Source organism: Aegilops tauschii, chromosome 5, assembly GCF_002575655.3.
Source record: "Aegilops tauschii subsp. strangulata cultivar AL8/78 chromosome 5, Aet v6.0, whole genome shotgun sequence".
NCBI lineage: Eukaryota > Viridiplantae > Streptophyta > Magnoliopsida > Poales > Poaceae > Aegilops > Aegilops tauschii.
The window spans coordinates 91,862,842-91,882,846 of record NC_053039.3 but is presented as its reverse complement, the minus strand read 5'-3'; the positions used below and the strand labels follow the sequence as shown (position 1 = coordinate 91,882,846).

Here is a 20,005-nt window from a genome sequence, read left to right as displayed (position 1 = left end):
GACATAAGCCCGCCATTTGGGCTATTGTGTGTATTGGCTTGCAAGGTGAATTCTTTGATGGGAGAGAACCGAATCGTGAAGCTACCGTGGAAGAGTTGAAGATGCTGCAATACAATGCTCAAGCTTGCGATATCCTCTTCAATGGATTGTGCCCCGAAGAGTTCAACAAAATCAGCCGTCTTGAGAATGTAAAGGAAATTTGGGATACCTTGATTGATATGCACAAGGGTACCGACTCCGTCAAGGAATCCAAATTGGATGTGCTTCAAATTCAACTTGACAAGTTCAAAATGAAGGATGGTGAAGGTGTCGCTGAAATGTACTCTAGGATTGCTCTCATCACAAATGAGATTGCCGGCTTAGGAAGTGAAGAGATGAACGATAGATTCATCATCAAGACGATCCTAAGAGCTTTGGATGGAGAATATGATACCGTGTGCACATTGATCCAAATGTGGCCCAACTACAAAGATCTCAAGCCAACGGAAGTCATTGGAAGAATTGTTGCTCATGAGATGTCACTCAAGGATAAGGAAGAGCTTCACAACAAGTCAAGTGGTGCTTACAAAGCCTCATGTGATGCTCCTACATCATCAAGTGAGAAACAAACATTCAATGAGGAATTGAGCCTAATGGTGAAGAACTTCAACAAGTTCTACAAGAGTAGAAGCAAGGAAAGAAGTTCCAAGTCAAGGTCCTACAATGACAAAAGATCTTCGAGTCGTGAGCGTAATTGCTACAATTGTGGAAGACTCGGACACTACTCCAATGAGTGTAAGACCCCCTACAAAAGAAGAGAAGATTCACCTAAAAGGAGAAGTAGAAGAGAAGAATCACCACCGAGAGAGGAGTAGAGATGATCGTTATGAACGAAGAACCTCTTGGAGAAGCAAGGATTCGGAAAGGAAGGAAAAATCATCAAAGAGCTACACAAAACGAAGACATCAAGCTCATGTTGGTGAATGGGTATCCGGCTCCGACTCCGACCATCACTCCGACTCTGAATATACTCAAGATGAAGGTGTTGCCGGTCTAGCACTTGTGTCAACCAACTCCTATGACATATTTGACTCACCAAATGAAGGAATTGGAAGATGCTTCATGGCTAAAGGCCCAAAGGTATCACACCCCAAGTATGTTGATTTCAATAGTGATGAAGATGATTTGCTAGGTGATGATGATTTACTTGTTGACAACTCTACTGATGAAAACTATGATGAACTTGCTATTAATCATGCTAATCAAGATAAAACGAATGATGATGATAAGAAGGAGATTGAGCATCTAACTAAAGAACTAAACACTCTTAAGTTAGCTCATGAAACTACCTTGGAAGATCATCAAGAACTTTTAAAGACTCATGAGAAGCTACGCTTTGAAAAGCTCAACCTTGAGCAAGAGCATGGGTTCTTAAAAGCAATCAATGATGATCTTCGCAAGAAAAGTTCTTCTTACATTGCCAAGCATTTACTCTTGTCTACTTACATGCCACAAGTAAAAACTAGCAACAAGAGCAAGAAAGATTCTTCTTCTAGTAGTAACAATGATCATGTTAAATCCAATGTTGTTGCTTCTAGTAGTTCTCTTGATTCCACTAATGATTCTCTTAGCCAAGTTACACTTGAGCAAGAAAATAGCTTATTGAAGAGAATTATAGAGAAAGGTGTTTACAAGAGCCTTGCCGGAAGTAAGAGATTTGAGGAAATTGTAGGCAAGCAAGGAAGGCACCGGAAGAATCAAGGTGTTGGTTTTGAATGAAAGTAAAATGCCAATGGAGTTGAGTGGGAAGAAGATCAATACCCCAAGACGAAGTTTGTTCCTCAACAAGAGAAGTATGATCCTACTTCTTTCCAAGGGACACAAGCTCAAGATGATCTTCCACCACAAGACCACAAGCAAAAGGGCAAGGACAAACTTCAAGAGGAGATTGATGCATTTGAAGAAGCTCCTAAGGCCTTGGTCAAGTGGGTTCCCAAGACTACATCAAGTTCTATTTCATCAAGTATGACTACAACTCCAAGGATTCCCATCAAGATGATGTGGATCCCGGAGAAGAAGAACTAGAGAGTTCTCGAGGGTGACTCCGCCAACATACTTCACTCATATCATTTTGGCGAGGACAAGTGCAAACAACTTCCACATCTTGCACTAGTCCAAGGAGTCGCAAACCCTCTTGTTGGTAAGACAAGGGACAAGGTAACCTAATGCTTTCATGGACATCATCTTGTGTGAACATCACTCTATGTCTATGGATATTCTTGTTTGTTCCTTGTGGGACTAACCCGTGTAGGTATTGAAAGTGCAACTCACTCCAATGGATTGCTCCAAATGATCTACATCAACATTGAGCATCCACATCTTCAACATCTACATGAAGTCATCATCGACAAAACCCAAGGTTAGTGCATCCCTCTTAGGGGGTGATATCACATCTAGGGGAGCTTTGCTCTAACAATTGAGCTAAAGCAACTCTAATGGTGTGAACACAACAATGTTTTATGTAAAAGTGGTAACCCTACTTGAGCTTAAACGATGAGTATGACCTATGATCAAATCTTCTCATTTGACTCATAAGTCAATATACTCATATATAGATGGCCTAGTCATCGCCAATTGCTTGATAGATGCTAGAGTGTTTGTGCATGCTTTGTCACATATCTCATTTGCCATTCTATTGTGTGAGCATGTTGATTGCATATTTTACTCATTCGAGGACATCCATTTGTTGCTTTGATTGTTTGCCTTTTTCTCTTTTGCCAAATGGATGGACAAGAATTCCTAAGAACTTCCTCTAGCTATCTATGCTTTTGTCATCTCAAACTCTATTCATGCTACATCACAAAGTTTGATCAAGTCAGATTCGAACCACTCTGTGTGAGGAGCACTTGGAGTCCCCGATTCGTCATAGACTTGAACTTCCAAAACCTCTCTGTGCATTTCGGTCTGACTGATCCATCCACTTCGGTCACACCGAGTTCACTAAGTTGATCTAGGTTTTCAATCTCGGTGCAACCGATTAGAACTTTTCGGTCACACCGAGTTGCAGTAACCGCTTGCGATTATGCGTCTCAGTGCCACCGAGTTGTTCCACTCGGTCACACCGACAGGGTCAGGATATATATACCGACGGGTGAGATTTTGGAAATTTCTTCAAAACCCTTCAACCCGCGCGTGTCCTGCTCTGCCGCCTCGGGTCTCCGGATCGTCTTCTCATCGCCAGCGACCTCCCGCCGCTGGTCTCCGTCGCCGTCAACGGATTTCTACCCCACCATTGCTGCTGTAGCGAACTCACCGCCGAACTAGGGTATGAGTTCGACCCCTTGTGCATTCTTTTTACCTCCGATTCTGAGCACAAGGTCAATGCCATGTTCTTTACCACGTATGAGATCAATCTATCCAGAGGAAACCTCCATTAGATTAAGTTTGATTTGAAAATTTATTGTTAGGTTTCCGTCGAACTCATCTCGGACCGACCGAGTTGTAGAAATCGGTCTCACCAATTTGGCTTAGGCCATTGCGCTTGCACTTTTCGGTCTGACCGAAAATTGCAAATCGGTGTGACCGAGTTCAACTCTCTGTGAAACCCTAGCAATCTCGGAGCCACCAAACTGTGACTCGGTCTGACCGAGTTCACTAGTTTAGACTCCAAAGTTGCTTCAGTGTCACCGAGTTTAACAAATCGGTAGCTCCGAAATGCTTTCTGTGGAGAACTAAAACTAAGTTTTTGACTCATCTGTTTTGCAAAACCTTTGTACTTTGTGATGCTCATCCACTCTAACTCATCTATATCTATTCACATGGTTTGTTGTCAGTTTGCTTTGCCAGTGTGTTTGATCAGAGTGATAGCCAGAACAAATCAGAAGAGCAGGTGAACATGAGTGAGGGCACTAGTCCCTCTAGCAGCTATGATGAGGGCAGCAGGAGCACTCCAAGCAATTTACCCAAGGCAGCCACTAGAACAAGGAAGAAGAGAACCTCAGACTCAGAGGATGAGGACTATGTGGCTACTGAGGAGGAAGTGAGCTGCAAGAAGAAAGTGATGAACAAGGAATATGGTACTGCTGTTGCAATTAAACCAGGTCTGCACAAGAAGGCTCCAGCAAAGAGAGTTCCTATGTCTAAGGCCAGAGCCTCCACTCATGAAAATCCCAGGTCATCTGGAGGAGAGGCAGCTGGTGAGGGCAAGAAAAAGGAAAGGAAGAGAGGAAGATGGTGCAAGAAGGTGGATCCAATGGCAGAATTTGAAAAGCACTCATCTGATGAAGATGAAGAAGAGGAAGAAGATGCTGCACCAGCACCCAAGTCACAAAAGCTGATGGGGGATGCCATCAAGTCTGGGGCTGCTCCTTCAAAGCCCAAGACTGCCCCCAAAGCTTCTGCTCCAGCTCCAAAGCCCAAGAGGAGCACAAGGAACATTCCAGCTGCAGAAAAGAACAAGGCCCCAGTGCCTGAGATGGAAGAAGAAGATGCTGAAGCCCAAGTGCTTAGGAAGCTTAAACCAAAAATTCCAGATCATGATGATAGCCATCCAGTGGTAGAAGATATGAGCATCAGGAAGGATGCAGGTCTCAGACTTTGGAGACAAAGTGACCCTTATGCTGTGAGGAGAAAGACGGCTTTGGACTACAGGTTCCATACCAAAGAGAAGCAAGATTTCTATGAAACCATTCTGCTTGACAAGAAGCCCATTGTGTGTGATATGAAGTGGGCTTATTGGGAATACATTGATGAGAATGAAGACCACTTTCCAGGTGTGCATGAGAGCTTCAGAGCATGTGGTGTTGACAAGTTTGTGGGTCAGAAGCTGACAAAATGGAATGATGAACTCATCATGCAATTCTACTCCATAGCTCATTTTTATCCAGATGGTAGAATTGTGTGGATGTCTGAGGATACAAGGTACCAATCTACTGTTGATGAGTGGGCCAAATTGATTAATGCCCCTGAAGGGCATGGAGACGACTTGGATGTCTATGTCAAGAAGAAGAAAGACCACAACTCAATGGCCAACATGTACAAGGAGATTCCAGACAAAGCTTTGGAAACACATAAGCTTGGATCTGTTCATTACTTGTTGTCTGGATTAGCTACTATCAACACTATATTGAGGCATACATTGTTGCCCAAATCTGGAGATCACAAGATGATCAGAGGTCATTCAATCAACTTGCTGCAGATATTTGATGTGCCTCAGAAATTCAAAGTTATGAGCCTGATTGTTGAATCAATCAAGAGGACAGCTGCAGATCAGAAGAGATCTTATGGGTATGCTCCACATATTCAGGTGCTCATCAACTCCAAGATGGGCACGGACACTTATCTTTTGGACAAGGAGCATCTACCTTTGAGACCAGACTTTGAGGACAACACTGTTGTCATGAATGAAGAAGACCCCACATTTGTGCAAGCACAAGAAAAGAGAGAGAAAGCAAAGGCTGAGAAGGCTGCAAAGATGCCAAGTGTTGAAGAGGCATCTCAAGTGTTTCTGAAGTCAAAACAAGATCAGCTTGCTTATCTGATTCAAGCAACTTTGAGGATTGAGAAGCTCTTGGCCACCCTCAAAATCAGGAGAGCTTGGAGAGGATCATTGAGACAAAGTTCTATGATCTTGATCTTAAAGTAACTAAGATGCAGACAGCTGTTGAGCAGCTCCAAGAAGAAGCTGAGGAGAGGAAAGGGCAGGCTACCACAAATGCCTTTCAGAGAGTGCCCAGAGGTCAGAGATCTGCTGCAGTGCCCATGGCTGACACTAGAGCTACTACATCAGCACCAGTAGCTACAGCTTCAGTTCCACCTCCAGTTGCCACTCCACCAGCTCCAACAACATCTACAGATGCTTTCGTCCTTGGAGTCCTCTCTACACCACCTCCCGAAGATCAAGCCTAGAGAGACGCATAACACTATGCATTTTCAAACTTTTTGGTAACTTGTTGCCAAAGGGGGAGAAATGTATAGATCATAGGCTTCGAGAGAGAGTGTTTTTGCTTCTTTGTCTCTCTTGCTATTTGGTTGATACTCTTGTGTGTGCTTGTTTGATACTTTATGTCTTTGTGTGTGAGATACTTGTATGATCATGTGTTTGATCATATTCTACCTTAATGCTTGCATGGATGATATTATCTTCTATATCTCATATATGATCATTCACTATGCCTTGGTGATGAGTGCATGTTTTTTTCTATCATTTTGAGTGCTCCACCAAGATGTATGTGACATGGAAGAGTAACCCATGATCCTAATTGATTGTGCATTTGTATTCCAAAGAAAATTTTAAATAATGCACAAATTTAGGGGGAGCTCTTGCTTATCACATACTTCTCAAAGCGACGATGTATTTCAATCTTATTATCATTTGTCGAAGCTTTAATCTATATGTTGTCATCAATCGCCAAAAAGGGGGAGATTGAAAGTGCAACTATCCCTGGGTGGTTTTGGTAATTCCTAACAACATATAGCTCATTGAACTAATGATATTTCAAGATGATCATTTCAGAAAGTTCAATGATTGGCATGGCATGGATTAGGAATATGGACAGCTCAAAATGCTAAGGACACATATTGGCTCAAGCTCAAGACTCTACATTTTCATTTTAGTGATCCAAGATCACATTGTGTCCATAGGAAAAGTCAATACTATTAAAAGGGGATGAGGTGTTGCTTAATGGCTTGCTTGCTCAAAATGCTTAGTGATATGCTCCAAAGCCCTCAACCACTTTCTCATATCCACATATGTCCCAAACCAAAAGTCAAACTCGGCCCCACCGATTTGATCTATCCGGCGCCACCGAGTTCATTTGACATAGCCACTGCCAGAAACCCTAGTCACTTTGGTCTCACTGATAGGGATCTCTGTCTCACCGAGATGGGATTGAAAACTCTCTGTTTCCCTTCGTAACGTTTCGGTCCAACCGAGATGAGCGATCGGTCCCACCGAGTTCGCAATGCAAACTCTCTGTTTCCCTTTCGTAACGTTTCGGTCTTACCGAAATGAGCGATTCGGTCCCACCGAGTTTGCCTGACCAACTCTCTGTGTACCTATTACAGAAATCGGTCCTACCGAGTTTATGTGTTCGGTCTCACCGAGATTACGTTATGCCCTAACCCTAATGAAATCGGTCCCACCGAGTTGACATGTCGGTCCCACCAAAAAGCCTAACGTTCACATTTTGAACTAAATCGGGGTGACCGAGTTTTATGATTCGGTCCCACCGAGTTTGGTAAATTGTGTGTAATGGTTAGATTTTGTGTGGAGGCTATATATACCCCTCCACCCACTCTTCATTTGTGGAGAGAGCCATCAGAACGTGCCTACACTTACAGCATACATTTTCTGATAGAGAACCACCTACTCATGTGTTGAGACCAAGATATTCCATTCCAACCACAAGAATCTTGATCTCTAGCCTTCCCCAAGTTGCTTTCCACTCAAATCATCTTTCCACCAAATCCAAAACCGTGAGAGAGAGTTGAGTGTTGGGGAGACTATCATTTGAAGCACAAGAGCAAGGAGTTCATCATCAACACACCATCTATTACCTTTTGGAGAGTGGTGTCTCCTAGATTGGTTAGGTGTCACTTGGGAGCCTCCGTCAAGATTGTGGAGTTGAACCAAGGAGTTTGTATGGGCAAGGAGATCGCCTACTTCGTGAAGATCTACCCTAGTGAGGCAAGTCCTTCGTGGGTGATGGCCATGGTGGGACAGACAAGGTTGCTTCTTCGTGGACCCTTCGTGTGTGGAGCCCTCCATGGACTCACGCAGCCGTTACCCTTCGTGGGTTGAAGTCTCCATCAACGTGGATGTACGATAGCACCACCTATCGGAACCACGGAAAAATTCTCCGCGTCTACATTGCGTTTGCTCCCTCCAAACTCCTCCCTTTACCTTCATGTGCAATGTTTTACATTTCACTGCTATACTCTTAGACTTGCATGTGTAGGTTGATTGTTTGACTTGTGCTAAGTTGCTAAAATCTGTCAAGACTTAAAATTGGGAAAATGATAGATTTTTATTTGGTCAAGTAGTCTAATCACCCCCTCTAGACATACTTTCGATCCTACACTGGCCATCTAGAAATAGATGGGGAGGGCCCCCTGACACACAAGTTCCAAAGGTTGCGCCTCCTCCCTTCGTGTCAACTCTCTCTCTCTCTCTCTCTCTCTCTCTCTCTCTCTCTATCTCTCTCTCTCACACACACACACACACACACACATCTGAAAGTCTGCTCCTTCTCTAGTTCTTCGGTAGCCTTTTTTCTGTACGGCTAACTGTTGTTGAATCACTAATACGATATGCGTGGATACCGTGGATGGGTCGTACATTCGACTCTCGATCAGGGAAATTACTCGTGGTTGGGAAGTATTACCTACTCGCGGGAATCGTGCTTCATCGACTCTCCATCAACTACTTCTGTTGCATGGGGACTTTGTTGGTGGTAATATGACCGCTATCCGTGCATTTCCATAGTTTTTCTGGGTGTATTCATACGTACGGTAATTTTTTTCATTTTATACCACGTTCTCCAACAGTGGCATAATGAGTGGTTCTATGAGTTGGACGCAAGTACGATCTAGAGCACATGGTGATGCATGTGCATTGCATAATTTTATTTGTGCACCCCCTCTTTGTACGGTGCCGCCATTTTGCAGCGACGCCATCATTTCAGCGCCATGTTACTGTTTTGTTCCACAGCTTTGCGTCACCTTCCCACCCACGACCAAGGTCTAGCCTTTGTTCCTTGGCCCCGCATGCCCGCCGCCCTCGATCGCACCACGCTGTCGTGTTAGTGCCACAACTTCGCTTCGCCCTCCCATCCATTACCTTTTTTGGAAACACAAACTACATTGACGAGTTGTCGTGGACGAGAAAATGTATGTTATTTTTTAAGTGTTCGTCACACATTTAAAGTGTTTATGCAGTCTAAAAAACTATTGCACAACTTTTATAAAATGTTTGTACCATTCAAAAAAATGTATGTAAAAATGTTATACAATGTAAAAAAGTTAGTACAACTAAAAAAATTGTACCATTCAAAAAGAATGTACAATACATTTAGAATTTTTTGTCACACATTTCAAAATATGTTTCTGCCATTTAAACCAATGGTTATAAAATTTTAAAAATATCACAAAGTTAAAAAAACGTTTCAACGTGTTATTGAAACATGTTTAACACGTATTTGAAAAAAAATCAAAAACATTTTTTCTTAAAAATATTAATCATGTATTCAGAAAATGTTAAACATGTTTAAATGTATATGAAAAATATATGATGTCTGTGAAAAAAGTAAAGATCAAAACTGTTAAAAAAATATTAATCACATTTTTCTTCAAACCTTAACCGTGTATAAAAATGGTCCTGTTGTACACAAAAAATGTATAATGTGTATGAAAAATAGACATGTGTTGGAGAAAAAAATAGAAAAAAGAAAAAGAAAAAGCCCAAAGAAAATCGGTGAAAACCAAAGAAAAGAAAAAAGTATGAAAAAACCCTAAAGGAAAACGGGGAGAAACCTAAAAAACATGCAAACTAGTGAAAAGCGACAAAGAAAACTACAACTAACAAACTCACACGGTCACGCCACATACAATAATAAGCTTGTCGGGTAGGTTAGGTCTCTCTCGCATCAGGTGGGAAATATCTCCCGCGAGCATTCGCCCGGGGGAAGACATCCTATTTGACGCGCTACCCGCGGTGACTATATCTTGCATTTGAGTCGGTAGAAAGTCTCACATAAGGTTCTACAGTAATTGGGCCGCCTATTCGCACACGCACAATTAAAGTAAATCGATCCCTGGTCCCCAGGGAGATCGCGGGCGCTACTAGCCACTCCGCCCAAGTCCCATCAATGGTAAGTAGTAGGGGTGCGTTACTTGAGTCGATTCGAGCCGGTTTTCTCCTTTTTTCTTCTTTTTTTCATTTTTTTTCTTTTTCCTTTTATTTTTCTCTTCTCCGTTTTTTCGTTCTTTTTTGCATTTTTTCTACATTTTTATTTCATTTTTTCTTTTGTTTGTGTTTTTTGTTTTCTTTGTTTTTTTGTTTTTATTCTAATTTTTTTATTTGTCAACAACATTTTTCTAATAAACATATAACATTTCCAACATTTTTCTATACACATTTTAAACATTTTTCAAATGCTTGATTAACACTTTTTAACTACATGATTAACATTTTTTAATACATGGTCACCATTTTTTTATACATTTCAATTAACTCTCAACAAATAAAATATTAACATTTTTTTAATACAAGGTCAATATTTTTCTATACACCTTTAATATTTTCCAAATGCTTGATTAACCTATACAACGCCAGGTAACCTATGTAGCACCCGTAGCTCCCCTTCATGTGCCGCGACTCAGAGCCCGCTGGTGCATGCCTCCCTTTTTTTAGGGGCAAACCACACTTTATTCTTTATTGATTGCTAGAAGCACGGTTTACAAGGTAAATCCATCCACAAGTGGCGACCACCAGCTAAAGAAGAAAACTTAGCTAATTTCCGTTTGACCGTTTGGCTATTGATTCCATTAAAAAAAGACCCATTGAACTTTGATCATTGACTTTTAAAAGGTTCATGGAGATGAAAGAAGTTCCTCCATTTGAATAAGTTCACGACTTGTAAAAAATTGCGGATTTGGAATCATGATTTCGAATTTGAAAAAGCTCATGAATTTATATAAAATTCCATGATTTTGAATTCAAAATTTTTTGCAATTGTTTTTAAAAAAAATCACGCATCTAAAAGAAGTTCACTAATCTGAAAAATTTTGTGATTTTTTGAATCATGAGTTTTAAAAAATGTTCATAAATTTGAGAAAGTTCATGAATTTGAGGAAAGTTTAGATTTTAATAAAAACCAAAAAAGGAATAATAAAAAAGGGAAAATGATTTCTCATTTAAAAAATAGGCTTTCATTTTTTGTTTATCATGTTTTCAGTTTACTTACCCTGCAAAGAAAATGTTTTCAATTTACTTTTTGGGAGTGACTAATTTTCAGTCATCTGTTTTTCCATTTGGTTTAGGTCGTTTTTCTTGTCCACACAGTTCTTTACACGTGTCTTGGCAGTAGTTTCAGTCCAGACTGTAGAGCCCAAAAAACGATTGTTTTCATTTCAGTTTGAGGTCGTATTCTCCCTCCCCCTCATCGACCTTCAAACACATGTTGGCGCCTCTCCCTAACGGGTCACTTGCAAACCCGCTACCGATTCATACGTACCTTACATTTTGTGTGGACATGGACTAAATGGGAGTGACATTATAGCTTAAAAAAGTAACAAAAAATAGGAGCCAAGTAAACATGGTGCTGGATGCAAACCAGAGTCTCGCTTAGCTATATGTCCCTTTAAATTTCTTCTCTAGTTCAAAACTGACCACAACAAGAATATACTGGAGACCAGAAAACTAAGGATTGAATACAGTAGAGTTTCATTCAGCTTTGCACTCTCTCTTGCCTTCTTCTTGAGGTCTTCCGTGAACACAGCAGCCTCAAGCGCTAGATCAGCCTGGTTGGGAGGTGGCGCAACCATGCAAATCTGCAACTTTGGCACTGGTCTGTCGAGTACAAAACGGAGCAAAACTCCCTCACTGAGATTGTTCAACCTGATGAAGTCCTCCCACCCAACGCCACAGATGCAGGTCCTCCTGTGTTCTTTCCTGATCTCAGTGATGAATTTGCACCCCTCACATTCCTCAAAAAGCATGCGGTCGCCAGTGGCGCAATTGAATTCGACCATTGAGTGACATGGGATAAACTGCAGAAAAAAGCAAAAAAAATGGAAAGGAAGAACAAAAGATAGGCTATCCTCATGCTTGTTGGGGCATGAGACGCTTGCAGATGAGACTGACAAATAGCTAAACTCTAAAAATTGATAGACTAAAAAAGAAAATGAATGCAACAAAAAGTAATGACCGAAAATTAGAAAAAAAGAAATCTAAGAAAAAGCTAAAGTTGCTATAATTCTATCAGCTAAAAGGACTAAGTTTATATCTGAAAAGAAAAAAATGAAATCATACACAAACTAAAGAAGAAATGAAATGTTTAACTGAACAGGACAACTATCATGCTATCATAAAACATACAGGGAGGTGTGGTAATTTCCACATCATAGCCTCCTATAAATGAGTGATGAATGAAAAATTGACCATAACAGAGAAGTAGACTGTAGTGATAAATTAATAACTGACCATGACAGGGAACTAGACTATACTGATAAATTAAGCATATTCAAAACTAAGTTACCACTGAGCTTTCAATGTCTCAAGACAATCAAACACCAAAATTTAAACCCGATGAGTGATGGCTAGCTCAGTCGGACTTGCAGATTGGGCATACCATCCCTGTTACTGTTACACATGTGGCAGAAAAAAACTAATTGTTAGCAAAAAGATGACTGAAAAATTAAGAATAGAGACTCACCAGATAACTAATTCAAACTACATGAATTATAAACACATATGAAGTCTAACCCATTTCAAAATGAATGCTGAAAATACAAGAAAAACAAAATAAATTGAAAATAATAAGCTGAATGGAAAGTACACTAATAAATGACTGAACTTAAAACTGATAGACAAGAACAAATACTGACCAAATAACTAAAGAGAACTAAAATGAGACACTTAAGATACTGAACAAACACTGGCGAAATAATAACCACTTAACATATAGCTGAAGAGAATTGAGACTGATACTTAGGTATATTGACGACTAAAAACTGAAAATAATCTAACAAAAAAACCAGTGCAAAAAACTGAAAAAATATAGCACTTACAGGAACATAAGGTTCACAACAGAAATAATCATCTACTAAGAGACAAGACCCATGAGAGATAGGACTGAAGAAAGATGCAAATGATAATTAAATATGATAAAATGAAGACTGATAGAAAGAAAAAATCATACTGAGGAACGCACACTGAATATGACTTGAAGAACTTGATTACTAAATCCAAAGCAGATAACTGATGGAAATAGAGGACTGATAGAAAGAAGAACTCATAAAAATAACTAAGAATAATAAGACTGAGAAGAATACCAAGAAGACTAAGGAATGAAGGTAACTAAGGACTGATAACTAAGAAAAGACGACATGGAGACTGAAGAGTACTGAAAATAAGTTGGACAAATGAGAGATTAATCTACTATCATTTTTAGCTGAAAAAGCTATGCTAACTCAGACTAAAAAAATAGACTGAATACTGCAAAAAATGAAGAAGTAGAAATGATGAATGGCAAGGAAAATTAAATGAAGACTTTCCATCCTGTATAAATGACAAGATGAAGAAAAACAAGGCAGATAAATGAAGAATGACAAGAAAACAGATAAATGAAAAAAATGAAATAGCAAACCTACAAAATGACAAGCAACGTACAGACTGAAAAAATAGAGGGGGCGAGACTGAAGACGGATGAGAATGAGGATTCGGTAACAGCCATGCCTATCTGGAGCCACTTAAGTAGGACACTCCTATTTATATACAAAAAATGAAAACTAAAGAAAAAAGAGTGAATAGTTACCAAAAGGATAGCCAATTTTAAGTTTTGAACTTGAACTTTAAAAGGTAGACACTTAAGTAGGACACTACAAACTGATTTGCAAGAAGAATAGTAAGAAGTCAGTTGTTCATCTTAGAATGAATATATAGAGAAAATGATAGATACATAAGAGACCAGAACAGGAGACTTAGGAAGAAATGGACAAAAGACATTAGAGTGAAGAAAATGAACAAAAACCACTAGGTCGTGACCACACACATCTCTAGCCAGCTGGCCAGCACCTTAGAATAGTGTATAATGACATTGACGATTCCCTGCTCGTGCAACACTAGCGATCTTCCTAGAAAAGATTAGCATATGAGAATGGGCCAGAGCTCAACTGATTAGGAACCCCCCAAAAAGGGAAACTTGGCCACCTCAAGCAATCTGATTGAGACTACTCATAGAAAAAAATTGGTGGGACTACAGCTTTTGCATAAGTATCAATACATTCACAGAAAAAAAAATGCCCGTATGAATTGGTTGGGGGGAATGTATATGTTTAACAAAACACTAGAGACGAAAACAAAGGTGGGGTTGCATAGACTACAACTTAAGCTATATAAAGTTGCAATGAAACATTCTGACTTTTGAAGAAAAATAATGGTCGAGGGAAGCAACAAAAACTGGCATGCATACTCGCTGTACAAGCTTAATGACCGAGAAACAGGGACTTACGTGACAAAAAAAGAGAGAGAAAGAAATAGAGACAATAAAATAACATGGAACACCTCAGAGTATGTGATTCAGGGTACTGCTTGTACCAAATTGCTGCAGATTTTCATATGTGCAGAATGTAACACAAGACTACAGCATTCATGGACACCATGAATCAAAACAAACAGCTAGTAACTAGTATATGTAGTATACTATCATTACAAGATAGCACGACTTTCACATTAAAATAAAATTGAGCATATGGTAGCATTTTAGTTCCATCTTGACACAACAAAATCATCACAAAAGCATGGCTATTACCTTCTTTTTCATTGACCGCTGCAGAGACTTGCAAAACTGAATTCCAATCAACCTAAAACAGCGGAAAGGGATTAGGACTTGATTGCTGCAAATTTGCAAAACTGAACCCGAATTAACCTATAAAAAACACAGAGAATTAGGATTTGAGATCTGCTTGTGTTTTAGGGTTCAAGAAGAGAGAGGACAGACTCAGACACAAGAATAGAGAGTAATGAGGCGCCACATGAAGAAGGGAGGGGGAGGGGTGCCATGGGAAGGGAGAGAGGGGCACCATGAGGGGGGAGGGAGGGAGAGAGAGAAGGCGCCATGGTAGGGAAGGGCATGCCGAAGGAGAGGGGCAACAAATGGACAGAAGAAAGGGAGGAGATATGCTAGAGAAGATAATATCTGAAGGTTTACCTGCGCCGCCGTCGCCAGGACCTCGCCGCCGCCGTCGCTAGGACCGCGCCGCCGCCGCGTCGAGCTCGCCGTCGTCGCCATGGATGACGAAGAAGGACCAGATCCTCCATGCGACCCTGGAAAAAAAAAGCGGGCGCGAAAATAACCCGAAACGATCGACTGAGACCCACTAATCCAAAGCGGGCCCGAAAAGGTCACCGCACCAGCGTAGATCTCAGAACTAAATCCAATGATTGAAAATTCGACCTGGAGCCAATATGAAAACAGACGACTGATTCTCTACTCCTAATGAAGCAGTTGGTGAATAGTCTACACGGTTTTTTCGCTGGTTTTTTCATCACCTCCCCCACCCCACCGATTTAGTTTCGCGTCACCCTCACACAAAACAAAAAAATCTGAATGGATCAGAACTTTTCATTCTGGCGCAAGTTATTGAGGAGTGTCTTTATGTGAAAGAAGCAATAACGATCAATCTCTAAAGACCAAACCTAAATTAATTAACCTTACCTTAAATTGCTCGATTACATTAATTAGGAAACAAATAACTGAGTATTGTTGTCTGCCGCTTCTAAAGACCAGTTGGTGAATAGTCTTCACGGTTTTTTCGCTGGGTTTTTTCGTCACCTCCCCCACCCCACCGGTTTAGTTTCGCGTCACCCTCACACACAACAAAAAATCTGAACGGATCAGAACTTTTCATTCTGACGCAAGTTATTGAGGAATGTCTTTATGTGAAAGAATCAATCACGATCAATCTCTAAAGACCAAATCTAAATTAATTAACCTTACCTTAAATTGCTCAATCACATTAATTAGGAAACAAATCTCTACTCCTAATGTCTCAGTTGGTAGTCTCCGTTCCGGGTTAATTTTCATCCCACCTTCCCAGGGTTTTTTGTCCTCCCTCCCACCTCCCAATTCCCCCGCAGTAACTATCCCACCTCCCAATTTCGTCGGTTTTTTCGTCGGGTTTTTATTCGTCCCCGCAGGCCATGCCGCCCCTCCTCTCGATCCACCGCTCCCGCTGCGACCTCTCTCTCTCTCCCTCGTCTCCCGCTCCACCGCCGCCGCCCCATCTCCCGCTCTGTCGCCGTCCCTACTGCTCCACCGGACCGACCTCTTCTTCGAGCGCGACGGCAGGAGCAGCTCCACCTCTCCATTCCCCCCACGCGATAACACTCCTGACCCCCACCCCATGTCCGGCCGCCGCTAGGGTTTCAACCTTCGCTGCCCCGCCGCCACCTCTCCTCACTTTCCCCCACCGCCGCCCCACTGTGTCCCCCTCTCATGTTTCGATTTGGAAAACGGGAAGGAGATGATGAGCAGAGCGGTCAAATCCGTGGCGGGCGGTGCCTCCCCAAGATCCCACTACAAAAAAATACACTTCCGTGATGATACGTGTTTGTCACAGTAGGTCGCGTTTTTTGTCATGCATGTACATCCATGACAAATTTATGACAGAATCAAGATAGTCATACCTGTGCTGTCGTAGAAGTGTTCCGTGACATTACCAAAATTATCATCACAGAAGTGTCCACTTCCATGATGATAAATCGCGCGTCACAGAAGTGCTTTCGTCAAGGGTGAGCGACACGTGGCATCCACCATAACGGAACGCCGTTAAGCTATCGGGTCGGGTTTTGGATCCGATAACCCGTTAACAGCCCCGACCAATGGGGATTTTCCACGTGTAAAATCATCATTGGCTAGAGGAAACACGTGTCGGCTCATCGTTGGGACAGATGTCATCCACTCACTGGACAGAAGGCGCCTATGATACGTCGACACGTGGCACGGCCCAACAGTGGCCCATTCCTGTGAAAAGGCCGACCTGTTTGACTTGGTCAAAAGCTGGCGGGCCGGCCCATGGAAAGCCTGTTAACGGCCTGTTCGCATATAGCCCATTTACAGCCCGCTAACCCAAGGCCCGTTACGCCCTATCCGAATTAGGCCCAGTAGCGTCATCTGGGCCATCCAATATGATTCCAGCCCGTTTTCACTTCTGGCCCATGTATAGCCCATGACGTCTTTCGGCCCATATGAGGCCCTTTGTAACTCTTGGCCCATTAGCGGCCCGTGCTGAAACTGGTCCGTAATGAACAGTGTATTACTTTACACCCATTAACGGCCCGTGGTGAAACTGGCCCGTAATGAATAGTGTATCACTTTATACCCATTAACGGCCCGTTATTCCGTTGGGCCGTTTCCAGCCCAAGTTAACTTTCGGCCTTCTGAGGGCCCATTTATTTTTGGGCTCATTTGCAGCATTCGGTTACTTACGGCCCGTTACTATCATTTTCTGCTTGTGGGCCAAATTCAGCCCGTCATTACAGTCGGCCCGTTTGTGGACCGTTAGTCTGTTGGGCCATTTTCATAGCATCACCAAATACGGCCTATTAACGATGGCCTGTTATGGTCGGCCCATGAACGGACGATTCCAACTCTAGCCCGTTACGACCATAATGCGGTCTGTTTGGCCCATGTTTGGCCAATCGATCATACGGCCCGCAGAAGGCCCATTGTTTCTACGGCCCGTAGAAGGCCCATTGTTTCTACGGCCCGTAGAAGGCCCACTATTTCTACGGCCAGTAGGAGGCCCAGTGTCACTACAGTAAATATTAGCCCATGGTTATTGTGGCCTAGTTTTAAAAAATAGGTTATTGCAGCCACTAGCTAACCGCGGAAAAAGAACAGCACTGACTACAAGCAAACAAATAAACAAGACAACAAGGAAATAAATAAGCAAGCAACTAACGCTAGGCTATCACGGCTATTACACATATTACATCCACTGGGCATCAAAGTTCGCCACCAGTGCAAATATAGGGAACAAAGCAGCATATCATATACACTGGTTGTCAAAGTTGGCGACCAGCGCAAATAAACGCTGCAGCAAAACAAATCCAGAACTGAAACCACTTCAGAAGATCTCAAGAAACAATATCCTGGGTACCCATAATGCTGGCAAGATGCTTAGCAAGCTTATTAACTTTCTCTTGTTTGGCGCTTAAATCCTCCAGCGCTTGCTGTTGCACCAGAAAATATGCATCTGAATTCTGCAGGGACTTCCTCAGTCCTTCAGCTTCCTGTCGCATCACATCTAATCGATGTCTTTCAACTTGAAGTTGAGACTCAAGAAGACGAACTGATTCAGGCAGCGAGTTCGAAGAGCTTGTGCCAGCAGTAGTGGCCAGTAACTCGAACACTACATCAAGACAGGACTTTTGGGTTCCCTCACTGTCGTCAAGATAGTTTTTATCAGCTTTCTTGGAGACCAACAGGGATGTCTCACTATCTTGAACCTTATCTGCATTACTTCCTTTGGATAATGCGGTACTGTTCTCCAATATTTTGTCCGCATTCTAAAAGAGAAACAAGCAGACACATCACATGTTTACCATGTTGTATATGAAACTCATTTTGGTAAATGAGTTCAGTAGTAGAGTGGACAGGATAACAGCATGAAACAAACATATATCTATGTACCATGGTCACTTTATGGTGTATATCATTCTAGTTTTTGTTGCCAAATCAAGATAGAGACACAGTTCAAATAATATTTGTTCAAGACAAAGCAAAATAGACAAAATATAAGTGTGGGTAACTATAGAGCAATAACAACACTTGTAATGTGCATGACATGAGAACATAACTGTTTATTCAATTGAAACTGAAATCAACATAGAGCAGGTTACAACAGCAAACCAGTTAAAGAAAGAGGTTTAAAACATACCTGTTGCGCCATTGGAGTTTCAATTCCATCCTTCAAATTTGAAAATAGTTGGTATGAGTAAATACAGTAATGCAAGAGCAAAGGAGTATGACCCATAGCTACAGAACCTGACCTGAGAACAAATCTTCTTCTCCTGTAAGCGTTGAGTTGGGATTCGGAGTGGTGGTCCTCGTGCTTTGGGCACTGCAGTTCCCTTACTAACTGCTTGTGTTTGGGTGCTCTGTGGTGGAGACGGTGTTGTGTCAACTGGAACTGGGTTACTATCTGCCGGGGGTTGGGGTTAGAAGGGGTGTAGCTGGTTCTCTGTCCAACTGGGTAGGGGTACAATCTGCGAGAGTCTGGGTTATGTGTGGTGGATCTGGTCCTTGGGCAAGTACAACCGTGGTTCTATCTGCATCAACTGGTAGCACTATCTTTTCTGAAGACCGTGTTGTTACTCCCTTAGATACTGCCATCACGCTCTCCAATTCAAATGGCTGATAAACAAGAAAAGTAATTGAAAGTATAGACATTGTATGATAGACAGGTGCAATGGATAGTGGGGAATAAAAGAGGGCATGAAATAATTCATATTTATGTTGTCTAACCAAACAGGATAGCATGACACAATTTCACATATATGATGGCTAACTAAACAGGATAGCATGACACAATTTCACATTAAAGATGGAAAGACATAGTTCAAAATATGAGACTATGTAAACAGGATGACATGACATAACTATATAATGTGTTTATTAAATAGGTTGGCATGCCATAATTCACATACATTCACGGATAGAATGCCATAATTCAAAATATGATGACTGTAAACACTAAACAGGATGAGATGATATAACTATATGATGTATTTATTAAATGGGTTGCCATGCCATAATTCAGATAGATGATGTGTATGTACTATGTAAACATGATGGCATGATATAATTCAAATATATGATTTATATAGTAAGCAAGTAAGCAGATGGCAATCCATATATGATGTAAAAACTAAGCAATGCAAGACAACAAGCATGACATGGGTAATATAACCCTGCCAAGTTTGAGCATAGACCTCAAGGGGGAAATAGGACTGGTCATCAGTCTCTGAATCCTCCTCTGAGGAGCTCTCTGTAACCAGCAAGATGTCTGCTTCAGCAGGTAGCATTGTCTGCTCTGAATACCTTGTTTTCACTCCAGATACTTCCATCACCGCTTCAAATGGCTGATGCACAGGAAGAGTAGTTGAATATACAAACGTTGTCGACAAATGGAACACGTAATACAAAAAAATGATAGCATGATATAATTCACATACATGATGATTGGCTAAACAGCATGGCATTGCATAATTCACATATATAATGCCTTTGCAACAAGATAG

The 20,005-nt window shown here is 41.5% G+C and overlaps 1 long non-coding RNA gene across 1 annotated transcript; it reads right to left on the bottom strand.

Moving 5' to 3' along the window:
• Positions 1-11,232: 11,232 nt before the first annotated feature.
• Positions 11,233-15,275, bottom strand: LOC109785207 (uncharacterized). Its single transcript, XR_005756352.3, has 3 exons — positions 14,910-15,275; positions 14,511-14,562; positions 11,233-12,340 (listed from the first exon to the last, which is right to left on the bottom strand). It is a non-coding gene; the product is annotated as an uncharacterized lncRNA (long non-coding RNA).
• Between the last annotated feature and the right edge of the window lie 4,730 nt (positions 15,276-20,005).